We start from the raw sequence: 15,293 nt of genomic DNA, 5'->3' as shown, positions 1-15,293 counted from the left end.
AGCCCAAAGAAACATAGGTCCCATGGTTTCCCTTATTTGCAATATCTAATATATGTATGAGTGAAGCAGAAAAGGTCAGATAAGGTGATGTTAGGAAAATAAACCCTAAGATATGTATTTAAATGTTTTTTTCTTTCATGCATTTGTTTCTAACGCATTTATAAGATTACTTCTTTGTTGCTTTGTGTGACCCTCCCCCACAGTATAACTCCTGCTTTCACTGTATTTGATGTCGGTATAATTTGTGGAGGGGAATGGGAAAAACAAGTCGTTTAAATAAGGATACAGGTGGACCCGTTGCAACAATGAGAAGTACAAGTTGTCATGTTGAAAACGAACTTTACAACTTTGGTGGGGGCTGGGGGAGGCTGGGAAGGGATGGGAAGGGGAAACAAAGGAGGAAGCTACAATGCTTGATAAGAAATGTACTCATTATCTTGCCCATGTAATTGTAACCCCTCTGTACAGTATTTTCACAATAAAAAAATAAAAAATAAATAGATAATCCCACAAGTGATCACATAGAGAATGCTTATTTATTAAAAAAAATTGTAATATCTTCCAATAGGAAATGTTATCAATTTGTTTAGTTCTTGTTTAGGATTTTTTAAAATCTGGTGTGCTATAATCAACTATCATAAAGGTATAAAAGCAAGGTAAGAAACTAGCGTCTTAATATCATATTCTAATATTAGCTTAGTTCTGCCTGTGTTATATGTTTTAATTCAAATTCACATGCTATACTCTTCCAACATATAAGTTTAAAGTTTAGCTATATTTATAGCTAAGGGGGAAAAAACACAGATAATGAGATAGAAATCTTCCCCAGAAATAGCCTTTCACCACTCCTGGTTCACTTTTGTAAGCTGAAGTAAGTCACAGGACCCATCTTGACACTGCAGAGTAGAAGTAAATCTCACCTACAGGAAGCTTATTCAGGACATCGAGTAATATGCCAAGATATGCAACAGTTGAGATAAAGAGAAAAAACAGAGAACCATAATACAATCAATCATACTTGCCATCACATGTATCTGCAGGAAGGATGCTATTACGTTCCTTATTTTCTAAAACTACTGAGATCTTCAAATCATGTCTTTTATGTTTGGATGTTACACAAGTTAGAGAACATTTTGATACTGAGACAACATAAAGTCTCAAAGAAAGTTGGAGTAATCATTTCAATACTACCTTTTGTTCTCCAAGAAAAGAAACCATTTTATAGACAATAATTTATAATTTCTTACATAGTCTCTTATTTTTCCAGAAATGGATTTTGTTAATATATGTGACTATCCACCAGAATAAATGTCTTCATTTATCTGCATCTTGTGCAAACAGCAAGTCAATTAGATGTAAGTGGGAGTTCATCAGTAGCACTTTTTAAAAATGCAAAAAATGTGGACAGGGAGCCAATATACATATTTTTCCACCATCACCTACTACATCCTCCTTCTTCCTTCCTAGGAAACACACCCAATCTATAAAAAGGAGTAGATATTTGGTTCTTGACCTGGAAAGTGGAATCAGAATGTTATGGATTTCGGGGATGACAGCTAATAGTGTTTTACATAATAATGTCACATACAACAGACTTAAGAGTCCTGCAGGTCTTAACACTACTTCCTTAGTGATGTGATAGGAATGTCAGCCTTACTGGACTTAGTATTGTTTTCCACTTCCTTTTCTACCACCTGGCCTAAATTGTAATACATATTAACGGAATGAAATAGTAATGCTATCTTAAGAAATTCCCATTGCAACTAGACATTATGTCCAATAAAGAACTTTACAACTTTGGCAGTGGGTGGGGGGCATCGATGGGCAGGGATGGTAAGGGGAAACAAAGGAGGAAGCAAAAATGCTTGATAAAAAATGTACTCATTACCTTGCTCATGTACTTATAACCCCTCTGTACTGTGTTTTCACACACCAAAAACTTATAAATATAAAAAAGAAAGTCATTTAGGGCTCTGGGAATGTGGTTTCATGGAACAGCTATTGCTTAGCATGCATGAAACCCTGGGTTCAATTACTCAGTATGACATAAACAGAAAAAGAAACACTGGAAGTTGTGTTTTGCCTCAAGTGGTAGAGTGCTAGCCTTGATCAAAAAAAAAAAAAAAAAGAAGCTCAGGAACAGTTCCCTGGCCCTAAGTTCAAGCCCCAGGACTGGCAAAAGAGTCATTTAGCTACGAAATGCAAAATAAACAACCCATACTTGGAATATATAATTGCTCCTTCCAATTGATACCTATCAATAGTCCTTAATTCATGTACTTTACCTATATTAGAATACTGTGTTGAACAAAAAAAAAAAAACGTTTTTTTAATATGTCATAGCAATTAATACCAGGGATGTGCTTAGATATCAGTCAAGATTAATTCTGGATGAGAATCACACCAAGTGTGCCATCACAGGACAGAGAGTTAGACAAGAGCGGGGAAGCCAAGACAAGGAGACACATCTGAGCGTCTGCCAGCAGCCGCCGCGGCGGCGGCAGGGTCGCAGCGGCGACCGCAGGCGTGGCCATTACCTGAGCGCTCACACAGAGAGTCCGGGATGAAGCAGCCAGACGCAGCGGGCGAGAGGATTCTACTCAACACCAGCAAGAACCGACAAGGAGCGGACATCTTCATCCTGCAGTTTGCAGACCAGAAACGACCCAGGATCCAAGACTCGGCGTGAGTAGAAGCCCGACTTCCTCACTCCTTCTCAGGGAGCAGAGGAGGGAAGGCCACCCCTCCCCGCCCAGCACCGGTGATCTCCATCTTGGATACCTACAAAGCTCCGAGGAGCGGCTAGCTCCAACTCAGGCCTTGGAATAAAACGAGTCATTTAACAGGTCACAAGAACTTAAAGGTGAAGTGACCTGCCAGACTCAGCTCCATCCAGGGAAAAGTCACCCAGCTCAGGCACCAGACACTGGAGTGGCTTTCCTCACTGGGTAACCAGAGCCAGAGGCTGCCCCTCCCTCTAGCAGCCTCCACAATCAATTGAAAAACAGAAACCCTGAGAATGGCTCCAGGGTGGGATCGGTGAATTTTTCACAAAATAGCCCCAGGGAAAAGCTACTGTTTGTTGAAAGGCCTCAACTCTACCAGAACCTAGCCTCATCACCCCTCTTTTGTGATTCTCAAAGCAGATCACCCTCCCATTAAACTAACCTGGGAGGGGGATCTCAAAATCTTGGGTAAAGCAGAGCATTTTTCTGCCTGTTCGAACAAACTGACTAAAGAAACCAATCAAGCCACAGGACCTCAAGCTGACCAGAGACTCCAACAAGAGGCTGGTTACAGACAAAAGGGAGATACAGGATTCTTCCCACCCCTCCCAAAAAAATCAAAGAACTTTTTTTTCTTCTTTTTTCTTTTTCTTTTTTTTTTTTTGGTACCTTATATATATAAAAAAATTTTTTCCTTTTCTAAAACTTTTATTAATCTTTAATTTTTGCCTTTTTTGAAAAAATAATTGTTTTCCAGTAACTTTTTTTTCCCTCTTATAATTTTTATTTTAGGAATACGTGAATGTACGTTTTCCTTTCTTTTCTTGTCTTCTCTCTCTTTTTCTTTCTTTCTTAATTATCTTTTTATTTTTTGTCTAGCTCTACTGAACTTCTGATCTTTTTTTTCTCCCTTTCTTATCCTTTTCACCTTTTCCTTTCTTTTGTTCTTCTGTATGTGACTTAACTCTTGTCCTGCACATCCTCAGATAAACCCATAGTTAAATAGTAGACCCTATCCCCCATTGTGTACACACTTAATCCACAAATTTATTACTCAATCCAAAACTTCTGAGACTTAAATTCCTTAATAGCAGTACTACCTCTTTATACCTATATAATATTTTAAGCATTTTTTAAATTTTTCACATCTCCTCTATCTCCCTCCTGTTTTCTCATTATATTCACATTCCTCTCTAAATAGATGGTCTTTCAATCTCCATAACTATATTAATTTTTACATTTCTAATTTTTTTTTCTGGTCTCTTTTCATTTCCCTTTCCCTTTCTTCTTTTTTTTCTCTCCCTCTCTACTTGCATCCTACCCAACCTATTTCCTGCATTGAGATTAGGACATAGTTAACTCTCCCTGTGCCTCCCCACACCAATCTATTCCTATTTTTTACCCACATCTCTCCCTAACCCTAAAAATTTCTGGTTTTCCAAATTCTGCTCTGCGGTTCGAAGCCCTTAAACATATAGTTGTTTGATGTCGAATAGATGTATCTGTTGAACTAGATTGTATCTGTAGACTATTGACTGTATAAATGCAAACTTTGGTTGATGGTTGCCTTAAGATAGTGTTCTAGCACAAAACTGGTGCTATTTTCATCTCAAATGGGCAGAGTAAGCCGAAAAACAAAAGAAAAATGGCAAATCCGGGTATCTCAATTCCCAATCTTGTTAATCAGGGGTCAGATCAGATAATGAACAATCCAGAGGAGAGTTCCCAAATAGCTCTACAAACACTGGTGGCAAACATAATAAATGAGAAGTTTGACAACTTACAAAGGACTCTGTATGAGCGTGATAGGGAGAGAGAGGAGGCATCCCAAAAGTTTATACAGGAATATCATAAGCGTGAGGAAGCTACTCAAAAACTGATACAGGATTTGCGTGAACAACTTGAGAATACTCAAAGAGAAAGGGAGAAATGGCGTGAGCAGGCTGAGAACACTCAAAGAGAACTGCAGGAATCCCATGAACGGGAGGAAAGAGAACTGCAGGAATCCCACAAATGGGAGGAAGCTAATCAAAGAGTAATTCAGGAATTGAGAGACCAGGTAGAGAACACACAAAGATCACTAAAGGCGTTCATGGAATCCATTAACAAAGAGCTGAAAGAAGTCAGGGAGACCACAAAGGGAATGCTGAATGGAACCCAACAGAAGGAATGGGAGTCCAAAGAAACCATAACCAATCAACTAAGTGATTTGAGAACAAACACTGAACACCAAACTAAGGAAGTAAAGAAATTCATACAAGACCTAAAACAGAGCTTCAACAAAGAACTTGAAGCCATCAAAGCTGACCAATTAGAAGGAAAAAAGAGATAAAAAACAAAGTAGAGAGTCTTGACAGCAGGTTAGACCATGCAGAGGATCGAATCTCGAAGACAGCCTAGATATTATAGAGAAAGAACATACAGCCATCCAAGACAAGTCCAAGAAGTATGATAGATCTATCCAACACCTGGAAGACACCATCAGAAGGCCTAATCTAAGGACAATGGGTGTAGAGGAGCACCTAGAAACAGAAGTTAATGGTATAGGAAATTTGTTTAACAGGATCCTAGCAGAGAACTTCCCAAACATGCAAAAAGATAGGCCTATTCAGATACAAGAAGCTTTTAGAACCCCAAATAGACCAGACCAGAATAGGACATCCCACCGTCACATTATAATCCACACAGGATCAACTCAGAACAAGGAAAAGATCCTTAAAGCTGTCAAGGAGAAAAGGTTAATCACCTATAAACGGAAAAAAATTAGAATCACCTCAGATTTCTCAGCAGAGACAATCAAAGCAAGAAGAGCCTGGAATGATGTATGCCATGCCCTAAAAACAAACAACTATCAACCAAGAATACTGTACCCAGCTAAACTCTCCTTCATAACTGAAGGTCAATTAAAAACCTTCCATAGCAAAGAAAAATTGAAACAATACATCTCCACCAAACTAGCCATACAAAAGATTCTTAAAGATGTCCTACACATAGAAAACCAACAAGACAGCAACAAAGGCCAAGAAAATGCACCCAAACTGAGAATCCAAGAACCATAGGAAGAACCCAGTTTTCGCCGCCCCCAAAAAGGTAGATAACATGGTAGGAACTCCCAAATACCTCTGAGTCCTATCTCTTAACGTTAACGGACTGAACTCTACAATTAAGCGACATAGACTGCATAGTTGGATTAAAAAACAAGACTCTTCTATCTGCTGCCTGCAGGAGTCATATCTTGCCGGTAAAAACAAACACATTTTCAATGTTAAAGGCTGGAACAAAATCTACCAAGCAAACGGCCCCCATAAACAGGCGGGAGTTGCAATCTTAATATCAGATAAAATAGACTTCAAATTAAAATTCGTGAGAAGAGATAAAGAAGGTCGCTACATACTAATTTAAGGATCTCTCCTTCAGGAGGATATTACAATTCTAAATATCTATTTGCCAAACAATGGTGCACCCAAATTTATCAAAGAAACACTACTTTCCCTCAAATCCCATATAGATCCAAAGACATTAATTGTTGGGGACTTTAACACACCACTCTCCCCACTAGATAGATCAACTTGGCAAAAACTCAACAGAGAAACCGCAGATCTAAACAGCTGCATAGATCAACTAGACTTAACAGACATCTACCGAACATTTCACCCAGCACCATCAGAATACACGTTTTTCTCAGCAGCACATGGAACATTTTCTAAAATAGACCACATTTTAGGCCACAAAGCAAACTTGTCTAAATTCAGAAACATTGAAGTTATACCTTGCATTCTCTCTGACCACAAGGGAATAAAATTAGAACTAAACACCAAAAGCCACCAAAGAAAGTCCGGTATCACATGGAGGCTGAACAACACACTGCTGAATCAAGAGTGGGTCATGGAAGAGATTAGAAAGGAAATTCAAATATTCATGCTATTCAACGAAAATGAACACACAAAGTACCAGCTCCTCTGGGACACAGCAAAGGCAGTACTCAGAGGCAAGTTTATAGCTCTGAGCTCCTACATCAACAAATTGGAGAGATCTGAAACTAGCAATTTAATGACACATCTAAACCTCCTTGAAAAAGAGCAGCAAGATAAACCCCAATCCAGTAGACGGAAAGAAATAATCAAAATTAAATCAGAATTAAATGAATTAGAATCCAAAAAATCTATAGAAAGAATCAACAAAACAAAGAGTTGGTTCTTCGAAAAACTTAACAAAATTGACAGACCCATACCAAATCTTATCAGAAAAAGAAGAGAACACACCCAAATTAATAAACTCAAAGATGAGAATGGAAACATCACCACGGAAACAAGCAAGATTCAGAACATTATAAGGGAATACTTCTCAAAACTTTATGCTAATAAGTTTGAGAACTTGACAGAAATGGACATTTTCCTAGCAAATATTGACATGCCAAAACTAAACCAAGATGAGTTAAACCAGCTTAACAGGCCCATATCAAGCATTGAAATAGAAACAGCAATAAGAAACCTCCCAGCTAAGGAAAGTCCAGTACCAGATGGTTTTACAGCGGAATTTTACAAGGCCTTCAAAGCAGAGCTCACACCAATACTCCTCCAACTCTTCAATGAAATTGAAAGAGAAAGCTCACTACCGAACACATTCTGTGAAGCCATCATAACCCTCATCCCAAAACCAGGCAGGGACTCATCAAAGAAAGGGAACTATAGACCCATTTCTTTGATGAACATTGATGAAAATCTTCTCAACAAAATTTTGGCCAATCGACTTCAACAATTCATCCAAAAAATCATACACCACGATCAAACAGGATTCATTTCAGGGATGCAAAACTGGTTCAATATACGCAAATCAATTAATATTATTCATCACATCAACAGGAGCAAGAATAAGAACCACATGGTTATCTCAATAGATGCAGAAAAAGCATTCGACAAGATCCAACACCCCTTTATGATGAAGGTTTTGGAAAAATTAGGAATCCATGGAACATTCCTCAATACAATAAAGGCTGTATATGACAAACCTACAGCCAGCATTATACTCAATGGTGAAAAACTAAAGCCATTTCCTCTTAACTCAGGAACAAGACAAGGATGCCCACTCTCTCCACTTCTCTTCAATCTAGTATTAGAATACCTAGCTACAGCAATAAGACAAGATACAGACATAAAGAGGATCCAAATAGGGAAAGAAGAAATAAAACTCTTCCTCTTTGCAGATGACATGATCTTGTATTTAAAGAATCCCATAGACTCCACTCCCAAATTACTCAAGCTGATTCAAAACTTTGGCAAAGTAGCAGGTTATAAAATTAACCCAACAAAATCTATGGCTTTTCTGTATTCCAACAATGAGAAAAGTGTGGCTGAAATTACGAAAGCAACTCCATTTGTAATAGCCCAACAAAAATTAAAATACCTAGGAATTAAGTTAACTAAAGAAGTGAAGGATCTCTATGATGAAAACTTTAAAATCTTGAAAAAGGAAATCAACACCGAACTTAAAAAATGGCAAAACCTCCCATGCTCCTGGATTGGAAAGATTAACATCGTGATAATGGCAATACTTCCCAAGGCTATCTACAAATTCAACGCAATACCTATCCAAATTCCAACCTCATTCTTCAAGGAAATAGAAGAGGCAATCCAAAAATTCATATGCAACAATAAAAGACCCTGAATAACAAAAACGCCCCTGAATGGAAAGAACACTGCTGGAGGAATATCAATACCAAACTTCAAACTCTACTATAAAGCCATAATAATCAAAACAGCTTGGTATTGGCATAAGAACAGACCTCAGGACCAATGGAATAGAAATGAAAACCCAGAAATGAACCTACAGACCTATAGCCATCTAATCTTCGATAAGGGAGCTAAAACAATAGAATGGAAGAAAGACAACCTCTTCAGTAAATGGTGCTGGCAAAATTGGTTAACTACATGTAGAAAACTTAAGCTAGATCCTTATATATCACCCTTCACCAGAATCAACTCCAAATTGATCAAAGACCTTGAACTCAAAGCAGACACTCTGAAAACATTACAGGATGGAATAGGAGAAACCCTAGGTCTCCTTGGATCAGGCCGAAATTTTCTGAATAGAGACCCGGAAACACAACAAATCAAAGAAAGGTTGGATAAATGGGATTGCATAAAGTTGCAGAGCTTCTGCAGGGCAAATGACATAGCTAGCAAGATCAATAGAAAGCCCACGGATTGGGAGAAAATCTTTACTAGCCATACAACGTACAAGGGTCTCATATCTAAAATATACTTGGAAATCAAAAAATTAAACCCCCCAACAACAAATCCTCAAAGAAACAACTGCCCAATAAATAAATGGGCGAAAGACTTAGAGAGAAACTTCTCTGAAGAAGAAAGAAGGATGGCCAATAGACACATGAAGAAATGTTCAACATCCCTAGCCATAAAAGAAATGCAAATCAAAACAACATTGAGATATCACCTCACTCCAGTTAGAACGGCAAAAATCAAGAACTCTAACAACAACAGATGCTGGAGGGGATGTGGACAGAAAGGAACCTTACTTCATTGTTGGTGGGAATGTAAACTTGTTCAACCACTTTGGAAAGCAGTATGGAGGTTCCTCAAAAGACTTCACATAGAGCTCCCCTATGACCCAGCAATCCCACTTTTGGGCATTTACCCTAATGTTTACAAACAAGACCACACTAAAGCTACCAGCACAACTATGTTTATTGCAGCATTATTTACCATAGCTAAGATATGGAACCAACCCAGATGCCCCTCAGTAGATGAATGGATCAAGAAAATGTGGTATATATACACAATGGAATTCTATGCCTCCATAAGAAAGAATGACATTGCCTCATTTGTTAGGAAATGGAAAAACTTGGAAAAAATTATATTAAGTGAAGTATGCCAGACCCAAAGAAACGTAGGTCCCATGGTTTCCCTTATTTGTAATATCTAGTATATGTATGAGTCAAGCGGAAAAGTTCAGATAAGGTGATGTCAGGAAAATGAACCCTTAGATGTGTATTTTAATGTTTTTTTTTCTTTCATGCATGTGTTTCTAACACATTTATAAGATTATCTCTTTGTTGCTTTGTATGTCCCTCCCCCACAGTATAACCCCTGCTCTCACTATATTTGATCTCAGTATAACTTGTGGAGGAGATGGGGAAAAACCAGTTGTTTAAGGATACAGGTGGACCTGTTGCAACAATGAGAAGTACAAGTTGTCATGTCCAAAACCAGCTTTACAACGTTGGTGCGGGGGGGGGGGGGGGAAGGGGAGGGAAGGGGGGGAAGGAGAAGGATTGGGATTAGGGGGGGAGGGGGAAGGCTGGGAAGGGATGTGAAGGGTAAACAAAGGAGGAGGCTGCAATGCTTGGTAAGAAATGTACGCATTATCCTGCCCATGTAACTGTAACCCCTCTGTACAGTATGTTCACAAATAAAATTAAATTAAATTAAAAACAAAAAAGATTAATTCTGGAAATTCAGATTCCAGGCTCTTGAGTGGCCACTGCTAATCACAATCAGAAGGGTAGTATAAGTGAGATTTGGAAATCTTTTTGCTAAATTATGGCACCAAAAAGCAGAGGTTAAGTAATAGTTTTGACAGAAGGAATAACTCCAGATGGAAGGAATAAATAATAATAACTAAATTATACCATAAACTTTTCTAAAGAACCATTTTTGGTTATTGAAGAACAAGTTACCAACTAGGCTTATTCCTCATTGCCTTTAGCATTCTAATAACTTAGGCTAGTTCGTAATCTCTGTGTGATAAGTTGTATATCCTATGGTGCTCTTTCATACCTAATCTCCTTTGCTTTCTACAAATCTGTCTTTCTCTATTTCTCTATGAACAATTTCTGATACTAGGTCCACATACGCAGACAACGGAGGATGCTAATGTAAGAGTCCCATAGCTAATGAGTCATTAATGTAAGAACATGGAAAAGGAGAACATATTTATTGCTACCTCCATTGTATTGAAAAGCTGCAATGTCACACCATTTGATACAAATTTCCATTCTTTGTCGACGTAGTTTCATTAAGTGCACATAAATTCAAATATGACCTGGGTGCTGGTGACTCACACTTGTAATACTAGCTACTCAGGAGGTTGAGAACAGAGGATTGTGGTTCAAAGCTAGCCTGTTCAGGAAAATCCACGAGAATCTTATCTTCAATTACCACCAGAAATCCGGAAGTGGTGCTGTAGCTAAAGTGGTAGAGCACTCAACTTGAGCTGAAGAGCTGAGGGACAGCGCCCAGGATCAGAGTTCAAGCCCCACGACCAACAGAAAAAGTCCCTCAAAAGGAACGACGAAGTCAATAGTAATCTTCCCAAGCAGAAAACACAATTCCAAAATAATTCAGTGCACCTACTTTTGCTGAGTTAAGTTTTGGTTTCTTTTCTGAACATATTCTCTTCTTTTAAAAAATTGTTGAATACTAGCTTTATAATAAACTTCATCTAACATGTCTTGGTTCAAAAGAGAAGTCCATACAGTTGATGTCACTTGGATTTATTACAATCTCAAAGCCAAAAGGCAGGAGAGTCTGTCAAACTCTTATCTCTAATTAAACACCAAAAAAGCCAGAAGTGGAGTTTTGGCTCAAGCAGTAGAGTGGCAGGAGGCAGGAGGGCAAGAAAGACAACTGTTCTGGGACAGGGTCCAGACTCTGAGTTCAAGCCCCAGAACCAGCACAAACTAAACAAAAAAGCGAGCAAAAAAAACCCCACGTATTTCCTTGGGACCATCCTTAAAGCACTAGTTTGAAAAGAGGCTCCTTTTGCTGATCATACTCACTGGATCCTGCTTTTTGGAATCCTTATTGCTATGGTGAACTCAGGACCAGATTAAAGGAATGGATAACTGAATCCTGCAACAAGACAATCATGTCAGGAGTGAAATATCTAGGCATAAGGGACCTTTAAACCTACATGTCTTTGTTTCTTTGCAGTAGAACACTTTTAAAACAACGTTATTTCCTTTTTATCTATGTTGGCCTTCAAATGGCATATTGTTTCCTTTTGTAAAACTCTCAACTAGAAATTTACAAACAAGTTTTATGTGAGTAAAGAACACACTCGAAAAAGTCAGGGATAGAGTTTCCTTCTAGCTTTGAATTCTTTTCTTGTACAGTAAAACGAGACCACAAATTAAGTTGAAGTTGTCATTTCTCTATGTTCAATTCCTCTCTTGGAATCAGCTTCCACTTCCCGAAACAGTTCCTTCCAATTACTTCAAGTAACTATCTATGGTGCTGCTCCAGGTAAAATGAACGTTTTGTGGCTTCATTGAAATAGCACAAGTACATCTTTGTACATGAGGTAACATGTGTTTCAGAAACAACTTAGTCATGAGAAAATACGGAATTTAAATTGCTTATAAAACATTATACATGTACATATGGCCATATAAAATGATGTTAAGTGAAATAGACTCCAAGATAGGACACAACTTGATTTTTCTTTATTGTTACCTAACAGGTACTATGTGATTTTTTTGTTTCTCTTCTATTTTCTTTTTTTAATTTAATTTAATTTTTTTCTCTTCTATTTTCTACCTCCACGGTATAACCCCTGTTTTTACTGTATTTGATGTCGCTGATCTTGCATATACCTTTTTCTAATGTGGGGAGGGGAAGGGAAGTAACAAAATGCTGAAACAAGGATACATTATTACCCATTGTAACAATGAGTTCTACAAGACACTATGTAGAAAATGAACTTTACAACTTAGGGAGGGAGGGGGGATTTGGGGCGGCGAGGAGGAAAGGGAAGGCAGGGGAAAAACAAAAGTAGAGGTAACAATGCTTGATAGATTATGTACTAATTAACTTACATATATAACTCCAACCCTTCTGTATGACATATTTACAATAAAAAAACATGAAAAAAACAATTATCCTGGAGTATATTAAGTTCAAATTTCCTAAGTGCTCTATAAATTAAGACCAATTTTAAGTGAGAATAAGGTTCTCAGAAATATCTGTGTGTGTTTGTGCATTATTTCACAAGTGTACATAAGTTAACAGTAGGAGAAACAATATGAATAATAGGAGAAAAAGTTCTGTGTTTAAATATGGTTGTTCAATACAGTATAGAAGACTCTGCAAATAAGACAAATTTGAAACAATAAAGCCAAGGCCAGTAGGTAGATCTACGGGAGTGATATAGAGAAGGCATTACTACTAAGTGGAACATGTGGGATGAGGCCACTCTGTTTCTTCTACTAGCTCTAAATCCTGGCAAACTAATCATGCAAATTTGTAAAAAGTAGAATGGAAGAATAATTCTAGTTTAAAAGCAAGTCAGATATAAGAGCATGGACTTAACTGGAAAAAAAGCCATGCTGAGAGAGCAGGAATTATATGTAGCTAAGTTCACATATCTTTTTATTTATTTCCTTTTCTTTTCTTTATTCTTTGGAATTTGTGTGGCTTGAAGTCTGGGCCTGGGCACTCTTCCTCTACTCTTCAGCTTAAGGCTAGCAGTCTACCACTTGATCCACAGTGCCACTTCCAGTTTTATGGTTGTTAATTGGAGATAAGTGCTTCAGAAACTTTCCTACTTGTGCTGGTTTTGAACTGCAATCCTCAGATCTCAGCCTCCTAATTAGCTAGGATTATAGGCGTGAGCCACTGTCACCCGGCCTAAGATCACATTTCTAACAGTGTACACTCAATATATGTAATGTGTATGTTCATCTATCTTTATATGAATTCTTCAGTTAAAAATCTGGGCTACAAGTTAGACTTTACACTCACAAAACTGTATCAAATTTAAAAGTTGATACTCCTGGAAAGATCAAACCTAAGAATGTAAAGGATTCTGGGAAGTTCATTTTGCATCCAGCCTGGGGAAAAAAAGTATTTGCGACAACACCTATAATTAACCAGCCTAAATTTGCATTGTAAGAATGGTTAAAGTGATGGAATACTAGGTATGAGCAAGACTGCTGAATAAGAGCTTGAGGTTTTGGCATACATACAGGCGAGCATGCACATACACAGAGGCACTTATATGTGTAAACACACATATGAAACAACTCTCAGAATGTGTAGAAAACGTTAGAAAATAATAGAAAATATGTCCCAAGTAAGACTAGAACAAGTGATAATTTTTAATATTAGAAAGTCCTCAAGTGAACTTTCCCCAAAAAAGCTTGAGAATATTACAAAGGTAGGGACCAGAGATAATAAGAAAGTCAAGTAATCAATATTAAAGGGATCAGATTCATGGAGGAATGAATCAGAGACCCCTATAGGTGCATCTGAAAATGTTCATATCCTGTGTCAAATGTTAGAACATCTTTGAAAATTGTACATAAACAGTCAAAGCAGTCAGTCTAGTGAATAAGATCATCGGAGAAGTTCAGAATTGCTAGCCTGTTTCTAGATTAAATAAACCAACAAACTATGGCAGGACAATGTGATACAAGCCTGGAATTCTAGCACTCAGACTAAGATAGGAGATTAGAAAGTGGAATTACATAGCGATACCTTCCCTGGAGCAGGTGTATAATTTTGTCTCAATAAAACAAGCCATACAACAAGAAAGGAATACACAGTTGGAAGTTTGGGCTAATTTTTTTCACTATGTTTTGATAAGTCAAGTTTCCTATTGAAATGCAATTCATATATAATCCTCACTTGTGTTTTACATGCGCTCTTCATTACAGAACATTGCTAGATGCAAATTAGCTCATTATTCCCAATCAAAAATTTGTAAAAGTAATCATCATTCTGTTGGATTCCAAAGAAATGATGATGGATTACAAAAGCTTAAGCCTGGAGAAACAGCAAATTTCATCTAATGTAGGACTTTGCAGACCTGCCTAAATTAGAATTTTTTGTTTGTAATTTCATATTCTCTAGGATACTACAAAATTATTTTCAAGTAGAAGAATTAATTTAGAAATTCACAAATTATTCTGGCATTCTATTTGCCTAGAATATTCTTTCAAGTCAGGTATAATTAGAAATTAGTTAATAGATAATTCCAACAATTCATGTATAACATGATAATCTGAATAATCTAGACAAAGTTGCCATCAAATGGTTGTTATTAATTTATAAATTTAGAAAAAGAGCAATTTTTTGAGACTTTGGTGTAACATAGTATGAAGAGAGTAATTGTATGACATCTTTTTTCTTCTACCTATACATAACACAGGAAGAAATTTCCTTACGTACATCTTAATTACTCATACAATGAGGGAAAAAAGCTAAGTTTAATGTTTGTTTTTATTTTGTTTTTGTTGTTTAGTTTATGTTAGGGCTTGACCTCTGGGTCTGGGCACTTTCCCTGAGCCTGTTTTTGCTCAAGGCTACTGCTCTACCACTTGAACCTCAGTGCCACTTGTGTCTGGTTATTCCTTATGAGTTTATTGGAAATAAGAATCTAAGGAACCGAAAAGGTCAGATAATGTGATGTTAGGAAAATGAACCCTTAGATATGTATATAAATGTTTTTTTTTCTTTCATGCATTTGTTTCTAACGCATTTATAAGACTATTTCTTTGTTGCTTTGTATGTCCCTCCCCCACAGTATAATCCCTGCTTTCACTATATT

This window comes from Dipodomys spectabilis, unplaced genomic scaffold, assembly GCF_019054845.1.
Source record: "Dipodomys spectabilis isolate Male_0828 unplaced genomic scaffold, ASM1905484v1 ptg000078l, whole genome shotgun sequence".
NCBI lineage: Eukaryota > Metazoa > Chordata > Mammalia > Rodentia > Heteromyidae > Dipodomys > Dipodomys spectabilis.
This window is presented reverse-complemented; position numbering follows the sequence as displayed.